Source organism: Nycticebus coucang, chromosome 22 (genome assembly GCF_027406575.1).
Source record: "Nycticebus coucang isolate mNycCou1 chromosome 22, mNycCou1.pri, whole genome shotgun sequence".
Taxonomy (NCBI): domain Eukaryota; kingdom Metazoa; phylum Chordata; class Mammalia; order Primates; family Lorisidae; genus Nycticebus; species Nycticebus coucang.
The window spans coordinates 13,295,113-13,307,855 of NC_069801.1; the positions used below are offsets into that span (position 1 = coordinate 13,295,113).

Genomic DNA, 12,743 nt, shown 5'->3' on the forward strand with positions numbered 1-12,743 from the left:
GTGTACGTGAGTGTGTGTGTGTGTAAGTGTTTGGTTAAACAGTATTGTCTTTGTTTTGGCCTTTTTGAGAATCCAAGAGGCTCACTCTAGGAGCTGACCCAGTGAGAAACTCATCCAGGTGGCTGCCACCTCATCCCTTCCGTGCAGGACCAACTTTGAGTCCCCAGTGGCCCCAGCTCTGCTCATTCATTCTCCCCTGAGAATATCTCCCCTCGCCTCACGGGGTCTCACTTCCAAACCAGGAACTCAGAAGCCAAAGCCAGCCAGTTAACAAGTTCTGTTTGACTGATACTGAAGGCTTTTTTTTTTTAATTAAAAGAATATTTTTAATTAAATTAATGACCATCTTTAAAAATCAGGAGAGTCCACCTACAAATCTGTATTTTTGTCTTTTGTTTAAAAAGCTGAAGAAGTGGCTGTAATAATACTGGTTACCGAATTATAGTAAACAGCTACTTATAAATAATGGCTGGATCTAAAGCAGAGAACGATCTCTTTATCTCTTGCCTGTCCACACTCTCTATCACCCGAAATGATATCAGTGAGAACTAGTTTGGGTTACGTGCAACAAAAACCCAAAGTAAGTGTGTCTTAAACTAGATAAGAGTTTGCCTTTCTCTTCAGAGTCCCAGGTAGTCTGTGCTGAGTACTCCACACTTGTTTCAGGGACTCCAACTCCCTTCTTCTTAATGCACCACTGTGCTTGGCCTCATTCTCAATGTCTCCTCAAAGTTTAAGAAGGCTGCTCTAGCTCCAACCATTATATCTACATTCCAGTGAGGAGGAAGGGGGAGGGGAAGAAGAAAGACACACCTCCTCCCTCAAGAAATAGTTCATGCCACCCCTGCTTACATCTCATTGGCCAAACTTAGTCACATGGCCACCCCTGCTGCAAGGGTGGCTGGGAAATGCAGTCTTTCTATCAGGCAGCCACGTGTCCAGCTAACTTTCATAGTAACTATTACTATGAAAACAAGACTAGGATCTGAATTGTGTAACTACCTTATACAGACTATAAGCCCACAAAGGCCTAAACTTCTTTTGACTTTGCCTCTGAGCTTCTGTTAGTTCGCTGGTAATTTACACACTGTTGTTCATCTTATAAAGGTTTTCTAAGAAATTCACAAGGTGATGGGCATTGATGTGTCTAGCAACAGTTTGTGGCACTTAAATCAGCTCAGGGATTGTTATTTTCATCCATTCTATCCTGCACATGTCACATGGGTCCCCTCCTTGAGGACTTTGGTCAAATGGTACCTCCTCTGTGAAGCCTCCCCTCACTACCCTGCAATTACAAATTTTGAATTTAACCCCTGCCCCCCACTCCCAGCACTCTCTATCCCTGTCCTATCTTTATTTTTCTAAATACCATATGCCTTATAACCACTGACACTCTCTATCATTTAAAACTTACTATGCATCTGGTCTGTCTCCCTCAATTAAAATGTGAGCTCCATGAGAACAGTGGGTTCTAAGACAGGCTTTGGCACATAGTAGGTGCTCCGGTAAAACTACATTGAATGAATGAATGGACGGATGACTGGATATTCATTGTCTTCCAAGCGCTAGGCATTGTGCTAAGTGTGAGAGACAGAGCAGGAAGCAGTTTCCAGTTTCCATCTCCCCGTGGCACTGAGCCCAGGGCTGAACGCACTAAGATAAATACCTATTAGCTTGGATGGGATCTTGGTGCCAGAAAGAGTCCAGGCATTTTAATTTTGTTTTGACAAGGAGGTGGATGGGAGAAGCAGGCTGGCTTCTCTGTCTCCCATCTGCCAGTGGCCCTGGGCACCCTGGTCTGACCTTCTCCGCCTGTGGTCCCACCTAGCTCAGGACAGTCAAACATAATTGGCCTACATTTTAAGAGAACCTAGATTGAAGGATTGGGTTTTTGGTGGGCTGACCTGTTTAAGAGCCTTAAGAGGGAGCTGGGAGTTTCAATTTTCCACTGCCAACGCGAGGCTGTTTTTAGCTCAGCTTTGATGAAGCAGCGGGAATCAGGTTTGGCCCCAGGTCACCCATCAGCTGACCTGGTTGGGAGGCCTCCTGCAGGCCCCTAGGCCCAGCTGCATCTTTGCAAAGAGTGTGAAGGTTTGCTTTCCCCCACTGGAGTATTTGGTCCTGCTCTGAAGCTGACCAAAGGAGAGAGGATTGCAGGTACTTTCAGATGTTTTGTTCTCTTGATGAACTCCTGGTCCTGAGTTCCTGCCCCAGCTCTTCCAGGTAGAAGCTGCGTGACCTTGGACAATTGCCTGGCCTCCTTGGGCCTCAGTTTTCTAATCTGTTAAATGAGGTTCATCATTCTGATCTCTCCAGGCATTTGTAGGTACTAAATGACATAATGTTGCTTGACTGCTGTGTCCATCTCGGGCTTTGAGGATGTTTCGCCTGGACCCGCTCCCTGCAGGAAGCTGAGCTGATTGACAGCCACACAGGTGGGCCAGGTCAGCTCAGCCCCCAGCAGAAAAGGCTTCTCTGAATGTAGTGCTTTCCATGCCGCCTGCTTTTCTAGGGGCTGACGACCATCTTTTAGAACCTCTTTTCTGATCCTTTTGTCAAATTGTCGTTGAGAAGTTTGGCCTCAGAGGGCTCTGGTTCCATATCAGAGAGACATATGTGATGGATTCTCGCTGGTGTTTGCTTCCAGGGAAAATAAGGTCCCTGCAGATGAAAAGGACTGTGCTTGGTCACCTGTAGATACAGCCAGGCTGTGCACAGGCCCCCATGCTACTGTGCTGTTGTTGCTCTAGGCCTGCTGCCTCAGTGGCCCAGAGCCCCTACTCATTCTGTTTACGACTCTGCCAAGTCTGAAAGATTTTGCTTCTCTTCTGCCACTGACCAACAGTGTGACCTCTCAGAAGCCCAGGACACTCTGTGTGCTGTCCCCACCTCAAACAGCAATGGGCGTGGAGGTTAAGGACCTGTGGGCTGCTATAAAAATACCATAAACCAGGGGGCTAATGAACAATAGAAATACATTTCCCACAGTTCTGGAGACTAGGAAGTCCAGGACCCAGGCACTTTCCATGTCTGCTGACTCTGGGAACCGGAAGGTTCTGTGTCCTCACATCGCGAAAGAGACAAGGCAGCCCTCTGGGGTCTCGTTTTTAGGGAGTCCCGTGCTAATCACCTCCAAAATGCCCACCTCCTAATACAATCACATTGGTGACTAGGTTTCAATACCTGACGTTAAGGGAAACACAAACATTCAGACCATAGCAGGTATCAGTTCTGGAGCCCAACGGTCAAGGTTCCAGCTGCAGCTTTGACCTTCTCTGACTGAATGACCTGAGTCAACAAATTATAACAATATCCCAGAGCCTCAGTTCTCTCATCTGTGAAGTTGGGGCGACAATAATGGCACCTACTTCATGAGATGGTTGTGATGATCAAGTGAGTATTACAGATGGGAAAACTGAGGCATTAAGTAACGTGTCCTGGATCCCTCCACTGTAGTGTGTGAAAGCTGGGAGTCTGTGGCCCACAGGAAGGTCTAGAGAAGCATCAGTTACTGTTACTCTTACCACAGATTGCCACAGAGGGCTTTTGGTGAGAGTTGAACAAGATCAGTTTTCAAAGGATCATACACACAGTAGGTGCTCAATAAACCACTGACTGGTACAGAGATGAAGGAGGCGCAAATTGCCTCCTAGAATCTCACTGTCAGAGACCTAATGCTCACCTTGCACACAGTAGGGCCGCAGCTGTGTTCATCGAACAAGATCAGAGAAACAAGTGGTTTGAAGAAGAGCGGGGTGACCAGAGGTAGCCACTTTCTGTGTTGTCACTCTCCTGCTGATGGCAGGCTTGGTACCAACGCGTCCCCAGCACCAAGCACAGAGTCAGAGGCAGAGAGGGGGTTCCTGTTAAGAAATGCAGCAACTGCATGGGAGAGAGAGGAGGTGGTGAGAGGAGCCGTGTGCCGCCAGCCTTCCTGGTCTGCTCACTGCCCAGCTTTTCGGGTCTCATTTCCCCGTGGCCAACTGCCTGGTTCCTAGTTCTCCACCCTGTACAGCCTTCTGCAGAGAAGTGCCCTGTGCCTGCTGGGCCCAGGCTGACATCAGGGGAAGCTGAGGCAGAAAGAATCCCCTGAACCCTCAGTCCTTCCTGCCCTGGTCCACCCCTGCCCAGACCCTGAGTGGAGCAGGCTAGCCAGTGAGCGGCTGAGTGGATGAACCAGGACCTGGAGGAGGCAGCGGTTTCCATGGCAGCAGCCGAGGCTGGAAGAGAGAGACCTGAAGAGGAAGTGGGCGGGAGACATGGGAGAGGCAGGGGTGGGCAGCAGTGGGCCAGAAAGTTAGGGGGTGGCCGGTGGCTGGACAGGGCGGAAAGGAGTGGCAGGGCCCATGATCCCAAGTCTGTCACTGGCTTCAGTGATCTGGGGATCCCAGGCCAGGCTCTCTAAGGTTTTTTCCAAGAGACATTTTCCCACATTGGAAATGGGTCCTTCTCACCGGTTTGTCTGCAGTGAGGCAGGGCTGGCACTGTTGGAGCAGCTGTCGGGGCCAGAGTGAGCGAGGGGCCTTCCAGATGGCCTTGTTGCAGCTCCATGGCCTGTGCCACCCTCCTCCCCCTCCCACACAAAGGGTTTCTGCAGCTAAGCAGGTGTCCTACCCGAGGTCACATGGGACTGGGCAGCCAGGCCCTTGCTACCCAGCGCCAAGGGTCCCCTCTCAGAGTAAAGCTAGAAGGGAGGAGGGTGCAGCTGAGGCAGTGCCAGGCTCTGCCCATCTCTGTTTGCAGGAGGAGGGGCGGGCAGAGGGGCTGCAGCCACTGGGGCTCTGATTCTTCCGCACGCCACAGTCTATGGCAGGGGCAGGGCCCAAGATGGGTTTCAAGGCTCCCTGAGCGGGGAGGGGAAAAGCAAGGGGGGAGACGGAGCAGTGGGAAGGGTGCTGGCTGGAGTGTTCTGGAACTTCTCCCCCCTGGACCCCCCGCTCTATTTATCATCCCTCCTTATGTTTGATTGGGCTCTGCAGCTGTTTTGCTCCCACCGAGCAGCTTTATGATGGAGACCGTTTTCAGGTTGAAAGGGGGGTGAAAATCACTTTAATGGCTTTTTAAAGGCTCCAGAAGAAAAGAGTTCAGGCAGCCTTTGGAAAGAAGGGAGAAAACACACGAGGCGGAAGGTAATAAGGCTCTCAATGCCAAGGGACTCGGCTCCCGGGTAATGGGGATTCTTCTGCAGGCCCAGGAGCCCTGCTCAGTGCTGCCCCCACCGCACCGCCAGGTAATACAGCACGGGGCCTCCAACTGCCGCTCCCGTGGCGCACCCAGGGAGGCCACCAGGCCACACAGGAACTGGCCAGGCTCCCTATGGTCGGGCTCCCAGCCCCGGGAATGGCTGGAAGGTGGCAGGAGATTCTGACACTCCTTTTCCTATTTGGCTGGGGAAGCAGTTGGACCCAAACTTACGTGGTAAACAGAACACCAGGTATCTCTGAGCACCTGCTGTGAGTCCTCCGTGTGGAGCTTTGTAATGCAATCACCAATCCCAAAACCACCTATGGGGGCCGGGGATGTCACCAGCCCATTTCCTAGACCCCTAGGGTCCCCTGGCCCCAGTGGCCCAGCCTCTCCTTCCCAGATTTGCTGCTGACTACTGTCCAAGTCATCTTCCTCTCTTTAGTTTCCTCACTTGTCAAATGTAGGGCGACCAACCGTCCAGATTCGTCTGGGGCTGATGGGTTCCTAAGTCATGGGACACATCAGAACTAGCTGGTCACCCTGGCTAACTGGCCAGGCTGTCCTGAGAGAGCTGATACTAGAGGAGAGAATCAATGCTTTCTGTCCCCACAAGATAAGGCCCCTTAGCTCAAGCCGCCTGCTTCTCTGCGTGGTGCGGCCCCTGGCTCTGTACCTCCTAGGGGAAGTGTCTCCCCAGGGTGCCTCTGGGAAGAGCCTGCTGGAGGAGAAAGCCCAGGGTGAACCATTTCTGGATTTCAGATGGTTCTGGTCTCATCTTCTTATAATTGAAACTTCCCTCTTCGTAGGCAGGTTCCCCAGGACTGTATTGACACCATTGTCGAGGGCAGCTTAAGTGACTTTGGTCAAGTTCACACTAAGAACTAGCCAACATGCCCTTGATATGGATCTGGAGTGTGGGTCCCACTTTCTGGTCTAGGTTCAAATGCAGAACCAGCTCCACAGGCCAGGAAAGATGAGGATACATCATTTCTTCTAGAAGCTGGAAGACGGGAGCAGGGTCAGGGTAGGGGATGGAAGGGCAGAGTGGGGCTCAGCACTTGGTCAGTGAGGAGGGACAGTGGTGGACACCAGTTGTGTGTGTCCAGCTTTGTGGCAATCCCTAGTAGTTGAAACGAACCCTGTCCTCAAATAATTTCCATTCAGCAACATTCATTAGGTACCTACCATGTGCCCCAAACTTCCAGGCTCTGGGTTCTGGTATTTGGAGTTTAGTGAACCCGGTAGAAGGAGATCACCCAGTGTATCTGTTGAGGCAGGGAGTGGTTAAACAGATGGATGGATCCAGTGGGGAGAGAAGAGGACCAAAGCCCTGGGATAGAGCAGGCTTCGCTGGCCAGCAGTGGCAGCGTCACTAGGAGCTTGTTAGAAACTCCCAGTCCCTGCATTTGAACCAGATCCCCAGGTGACTCTGTGCATACCCAAGTTTGAACTGGACATCCCAGCACCCTCTTGGGGTCCCTTATAGAGATCCCACTCAAGACAGGCCCTTTCTTACCTGTACCCATGTGCTTTCCCAGGTCCACTACCCAGTTGCTACAGATGTTACCACCAATAGCCAATCTATTCCCCAGTCCAGGGAGCGGAGGGGGGTTGCGTCATCAGCCAGGGCCCATAATGGGAAAGCAAGTTGCTGTGAGAGCAGCTGGGGACAGGGAGCAGCAGGGCTGGCTGAGCAGGTGTGCACCTGGGCCACTGGGCCAGACTAACAGACCTGAGCCACTCATAGCTCACAGCGAGGTCTGCAACTGCACAGGTGTGAGGAGGCAGGAGGGGGCAGAGACCTCAGCCCCACTCCCCTGGCCCCTTTGTTCCAGGGAGCAGCAAACCTTTTCCAAGTGTCTTATTAGCAAACATCCCACTAGCACCTGGGCCTGCCAGAGACTTTATGGCCATTTTTATTAGTTCTGCCCCATGGCTCTGCCCAGGTGGAGCAGGCATTCTGCAAATGTTGCCCCAGCATTGCAGGGCATGACCCTGAACTTGGAGAGTGAGCGGGTGTTTGAGGGAGTGAGAAAAAAGGCCCAGGCCTCAGGGAAAGAGCAGCCAATCAGGAGAGCATGGCGGAAACAAGAACAGTAAAACCTCATTGCTTCGCACTTGAGACCTTTCCAGCAGGATTGAGGGAGAGCAGAGCCCAGGCAGGCACCGGGCTCATAAGATTGCAGGGGGTGTGTTTAACCTACTTGCAAGAATCATTCTGTCCCCAGCCCCGCAGAAGCTCGCTTTCCATGCAAACAATGGTTATACAAATGAAAAGCCTCTCTCATCTCTTCATTAAAGCACAGCCTCAAAGGACCAATTGCTACCTGAATCTTTACTGTTAGCTTGAAATGAGGTGCTGTGTATATAAATGAAGACGTTTGAATTACAAAATGCTTTTTTATAGGGTAGATTATAAAAGTTTTGTTCTGAAGAGTCTTCTCATTTGATTGCCGAATTTTGGCAAGAGATGTAAGGCCACATACCATTTTCCCTTCTCCATCTGCCCCACCTTCCTTCTCTCTGGGTCTTGGGCCAAATCTGAGCTTGGGGCCAAACTGAGTTTGGGCTTGGTTCTCCAGTAGATGGAAGCCACAGAAAGGTTTTAAGCTGGGAAAGGACAGGGCGGATCCTCACTGTTACAAGGTCACTCAGGCAGCAGCAGGGTGGGGGCCTTGGTCAAGGAGATGGTGGCAAGAATGAAAACAAGTGGAGAGGTCTGGACTGAGCAGGGCCAGTGGCTAGAGGGGAGGAAATGGGCGTGAGTGACCTGCCCCACACGTCCCCTACCTGGGGGAAGATTACAAGGAAAGAGGGTAGAGGCACCCGCACAAATGCCATGCACACTTTTCTCATAGCTCCCACCCACCCTCCTCAAATCTTTTTATCCACATTGCGCGCACAATTCCAACAGGACTTGTTATTTGGGTTTGAAGCTCACTGCAAATTGAGGGGAATTTGCAGGGCAAGGGGGTGGGGATGTAAGGAATGTCTTGTGGGATGCTTCTAGAAGAAGAAAACCTGAGCGGCGTGCAAAAAGACAAAGTTATAAAAATCCAAGGGACCCTCGGACAGACACTTAAGAAAATGGGTAGGCAGTGGACTATAAAGTTAAACATGCCGTGTCTTCAACCTAGTTCTGGGCAAAGAGAGGAGATTCAGGTAGCAACTGGTACTTTGAGGCCCTGCTTGAATGAAGAGATAAAAGAGCAACCCAAGTGTTCATCCTCAGAAGAGTGGCGTATCCACGTGACAGGATGCTACTTGTCAAGAAAAGAAACCAACTATTCTTAAAGGCAATCACATAAATGAATCTTGAGATAATGATGATGTGTGGGGGGAAAGCAAACAGAAGGAGTACAGACTCAATGATTCGATTTATATAAAATCCTAGGAAACATGATTTATAGTGACAGAAAGCAGATCAGTGGTTGCCTGAGAATGAGGGGAGTGGATTGCATTGGGCACCAGGACCCTTTTGGGGGAGATGGATATTGTGTTCATTATTTTGACTGGGGCGAGGGTTTTGCCATGTCGAAACTCATCCAGTGTGTCAACTTGTAACATGTACACTTTATTGTGTGTCAATTATACCTCAATGAAACTATAAACAAAATTTAAAACAAAGGCAAGGAACCCAGGAGACGTTTAGCACGAGGGTAAAACAGCCTAACACGTTGCAAAACCCCTAAGATCTGGCAGGATGAAACTGATGTTTGTTAAGATGACCTTGATCCTGGGTCAGGTTCATCGATAGCCAGCCTCCTGCCTCTAAGGAGAGAGGTACATGCAGATGGGAGAGAAAAGCCACCTTTATAGCGTTGACATCTAGAATTACAGATGCTCCTGGACTTACAATGGGCCTATGTATAGAGAGTTGAAAATACGTTAAGTCTAAAATGCATTTAAAACGCCTACTCTACCAAACACAAGAGCTTAGCCTAGCCTACCTTAAAAGGATTCAAAACACTTACTCAAGCCTGCAGTTGGCCAGAATCGTCTAACACAAAGCCAGTTTTATAATAAAGTGGTGACTATATTGTACCACTAGGTCCCTCTGCAGGTGGTGTTCCCTGGTTCTTGGCTCCCAGTGCCAAGAATGAGCATGGGTGCCCAGCTGATGACAGATAGGGACAGTATTTGATCACAAATACAAAGTAATCACAATCATGTACATTTATTGAGAAACAAAAGCGCACCATGAATAAGTTACAGTGGAGCGTGATGTGGACAGGCATGGGCCCTCAGACAGACACACCCCTGGGCGGCTGGAGATGAATTCTCTTTACAGTGGGTGGAGCAGTCAGGGTAGCCTGCCTGGTGGTGGCAGCACCCCAAAGTAGAGCTTATGGAGGAGATCTGTGCATCTCCGTATCTAAAACAGCCTTCCAAGCGGAGTTGGCAGCCCAGACAAAGTCAGGGAGGCAGACACCAAATCCTTGGCATCTGTGTCTCCGTCCCCAAGGCTGAGCCCCAGGCGTGGCACGCAGTCGGCCTAAATTTGATACTTGCCCTGAAAGTGGGCGGCCCATAGTCCTGGCCCCAGGCCCAGTAGAAACCTTAGTGACTGGCCTTTGCCTGGCCTCGTCTGGGCAGAGTCACACAGGCCAAAGGGACAGCGAACAGGGTTCTCACTCTTCCTGTGCCTGGCTTTTCAAAAACACAATTACCTGCCCTTCTGAGACGCCGTCAGTGTTGGTAAACTCCAGCCGCTAAACTGCATTACACTGATCTCTCCAGAAACCTTTGCAGTTATTAATAGTTTATTGATCGTGGCCCATTGCTGATGAGAGTGGGCCCCTTGCCCTCACCCGCCTCGGGTCCCTACTATCTGTGGAAGGCCTTCTATCCAGCAGGCAGATCAATGCCACTCAATTCTGGGGAGAGACAGTCCCTGCACTGCTTAATCCACTTTAGAAAGACAACAGGGAGGGCAAAATCTCCAATGAGGCGCCGAGAAGAGGCGGGTGGGTCCAAGTGAAAGCTACAGCCTGGCATCAGAGGCTCTGCCGAGGATAGTGCGAATCTGCTGGGGCGAGGGGTGGGGGGGTGCCATACAGGGTGGTGCCAACAGGGGAAACCGGCGGAGGGGTACACAGGGGTCTCTATTGTCTTTGTGACTTTTTTGTAAGTCTAAACGTATTCAAAATAAAAGTTTAGTTTTTTAAAAAATGAATTTGGCACATGGGAAGTTGGGAAGAATGGAAAAAACACCGTGGTGGCTGGAGGCAGGGGGAGGGGTGCCGGAGAAGGGAGGGCAAGAGACACATCTGGGGACAACAAGCAGGATTCTTGCCTGTTTCTTAAGAGTAGAGAGAAGCCTTTGAGGGGACTTGGGTAGGGGGGTATCATTCATCTCATGCATGTGGAAGATCGGAATCACGCGAGTGAATCCTAGAGAGACATCAGCAGAGGCAGAAAGTAACGCCTCTACTCCTTGCTTCCACATTCCAGGAGAGAAGGGGTGCCAGGTGGGGGGAAGTGCACAGTTCAGGATCCATATAGGAGGTTGAGCACCCAGGCGTTGGTCACTGACAGTAATTGAGCAATGTGGCAACAGGAGGTATGAAGGACCGTCGGTGCCCAAGGGCGTTCCTTGAGTTAACAGTGCAGGGTTGGGCCACGCCTGCAGCTGGGCCACCCAGCCCAGGAACGTCTAGGGTAGAAATAGTCCTCTGTGAGAAGCTGCCTGTTTTATAAAGCACCAATCCAGGTGTCCCCCAAGCTGCCTCTATACCATGTGTGAGGTGTCACCTTCACATGTCACCCCAGCATATTGCTTATGTTACTGTCACCTGAGAGTGTCATCAGGGTAGCAATTGCCTAAACACGGCCCTGTGTTGCTATCCCACAAACACGTCACCGAGGTGGTGGTTACCTGCACGCATATCCAGCTGGGTGTCAACCATGTCATGATTTTCTTACTATATCACCTGGGGAGCTGCCAGCTACACATGTCCCCTGAACCTGTTTCTTTGTGGGGCTGTCACCTGAGCATGCCACCCACACCTCTGTCGGTGACAAAAGTCGCTTAAGCAAGTTGCCTGGGTAACCGACACCTGTAGGTGTCACCAAGTTCAAATTCTTCTCCTAGTGTTTGTTAGTCCTAGGACCTTGGGTAAGTCATGCTGTCTCTCACTGAGTCTCCATTTTCTTATCTAAAAAATGTCACTCTAGGTGACTGTCACTCAGAAACGATGCCTAGTAAAGGTTTTTTCTTTTTTTTTTTCCAGTCTGAATTACAAACAAAGAAAATTATTCCCAGAGGAGAGAGCTGTTCCCACTGTCCCCAGATGTGTCTTCTTCACACCGGGCTCAGTGTGTAGAGGGAGGTGGCATCTTCTTAACAAAGTTCCCCTGATAGGAAGCCCCCCATTCTTTAAGTCCTTCCATGGTAGGGCAGATGTGAGCCTCTGTGTGTTCTGTGTAAATGAAGGCGTGTTTATGGTAATGTCTGCTGAGTGGTAGGAGTGGAGGGGAAGTCAGCTCTATGAGGCCACAGCGATGGCAGCGGGGGTGTGTGGGAGGCAAGGCAGAGGGGTGGGGCAATGAGTCACAGGAGAAAGGAGCTGGAAGACAAAGATGGGGGAGCAGCTAAAAAGAGAGAAGGAAAGAGCAAATCTGAGGTTGTACTGTCCAGCAGAAACAGAGGGGAAGAGAGGCAGTGGAGCATGTGTGCCCAGCAGGAGCTGGGAATGAAGAACTGGACGGAAGGGTCCTCTCTTCTCCAGAAGTTGCCCAACAGCCCAACTGCTGCCCTCTCTTTTCCTCCAAGGGTCTCTCTGATGGGCCTGTCCAGCCAGTGAGGCAGGCAAACGGTGTGGATACAGACGTCTTACCCTGATTTCCTGCTGTGACTTGAGAACTTCTGAGGCCTAAACAGATACTAAGTTGTAACCAGAATAGGGTAGAACTCTCTGGAAGACACACAAATTTCCCCAGTGCCACAGTGATGTAACTCTGGGACCTCCAGATTGAGGCTTCTCCTACTTGGCAGGAAATCCCTGTTCCCAGAGGGCATCACGGGATAGAGGGACAGCACATAATTGCCCTTCTGTCCATGTGGGTGGAACTTTCCTGCTTGCAGTGGCCTTGCAGTGACATCAGCACAGTGAAGGTTCTTTGCCATCCTGTGAAATGTCACTCAATTTTCAGAGAAGAAATTGGAGACTCAGAGAGAGACAACACGACTTACCCGAGGTCCCATGGCTTACAAACAGTAGGAGCAGAACTTGAACTCAGTTCTCTCTGACACCACGTTGTGGGGGGGGGGGGTCCTTTTGGCACAAGAAGAAGGAAAGAGCTGTCCTGTTTGTGTTTTCCATGGAAACAGAGAACAACATAGTAAGTCAATTTAACATGATTGGACCTGGATCCTGTAGAAAGTTCTAGAACAGAAATTATCAAGGCCACAGGACTCCAGTCCATCACCTGTTTTTTACAACTTGTAAACTGAGAATGCTTTTTATGTTTTTAAATAGTTGAAGAGAAAAAAAAGAACAAAAAAAGAATATTTCATGGCCTATGAAAATTACATGAAATGTAAATTTCAGTGA

At 50.2% G+C, this 12,743-nt stretch overlaps 1 protein-coding gene across 3 annotated transcripts in view; it reads left to right on the top strand.

Annotated features, from left to right (window-relative positions):
• Nucleotides 1-12,743, top strand: part of IGSF21 (immunoglobin superfamily member 21) — a 239,509-nt gene that overhangs the window by 182,732 nt on the left and 44,034 nt on the right. The window lies entirely within an intron of this gene.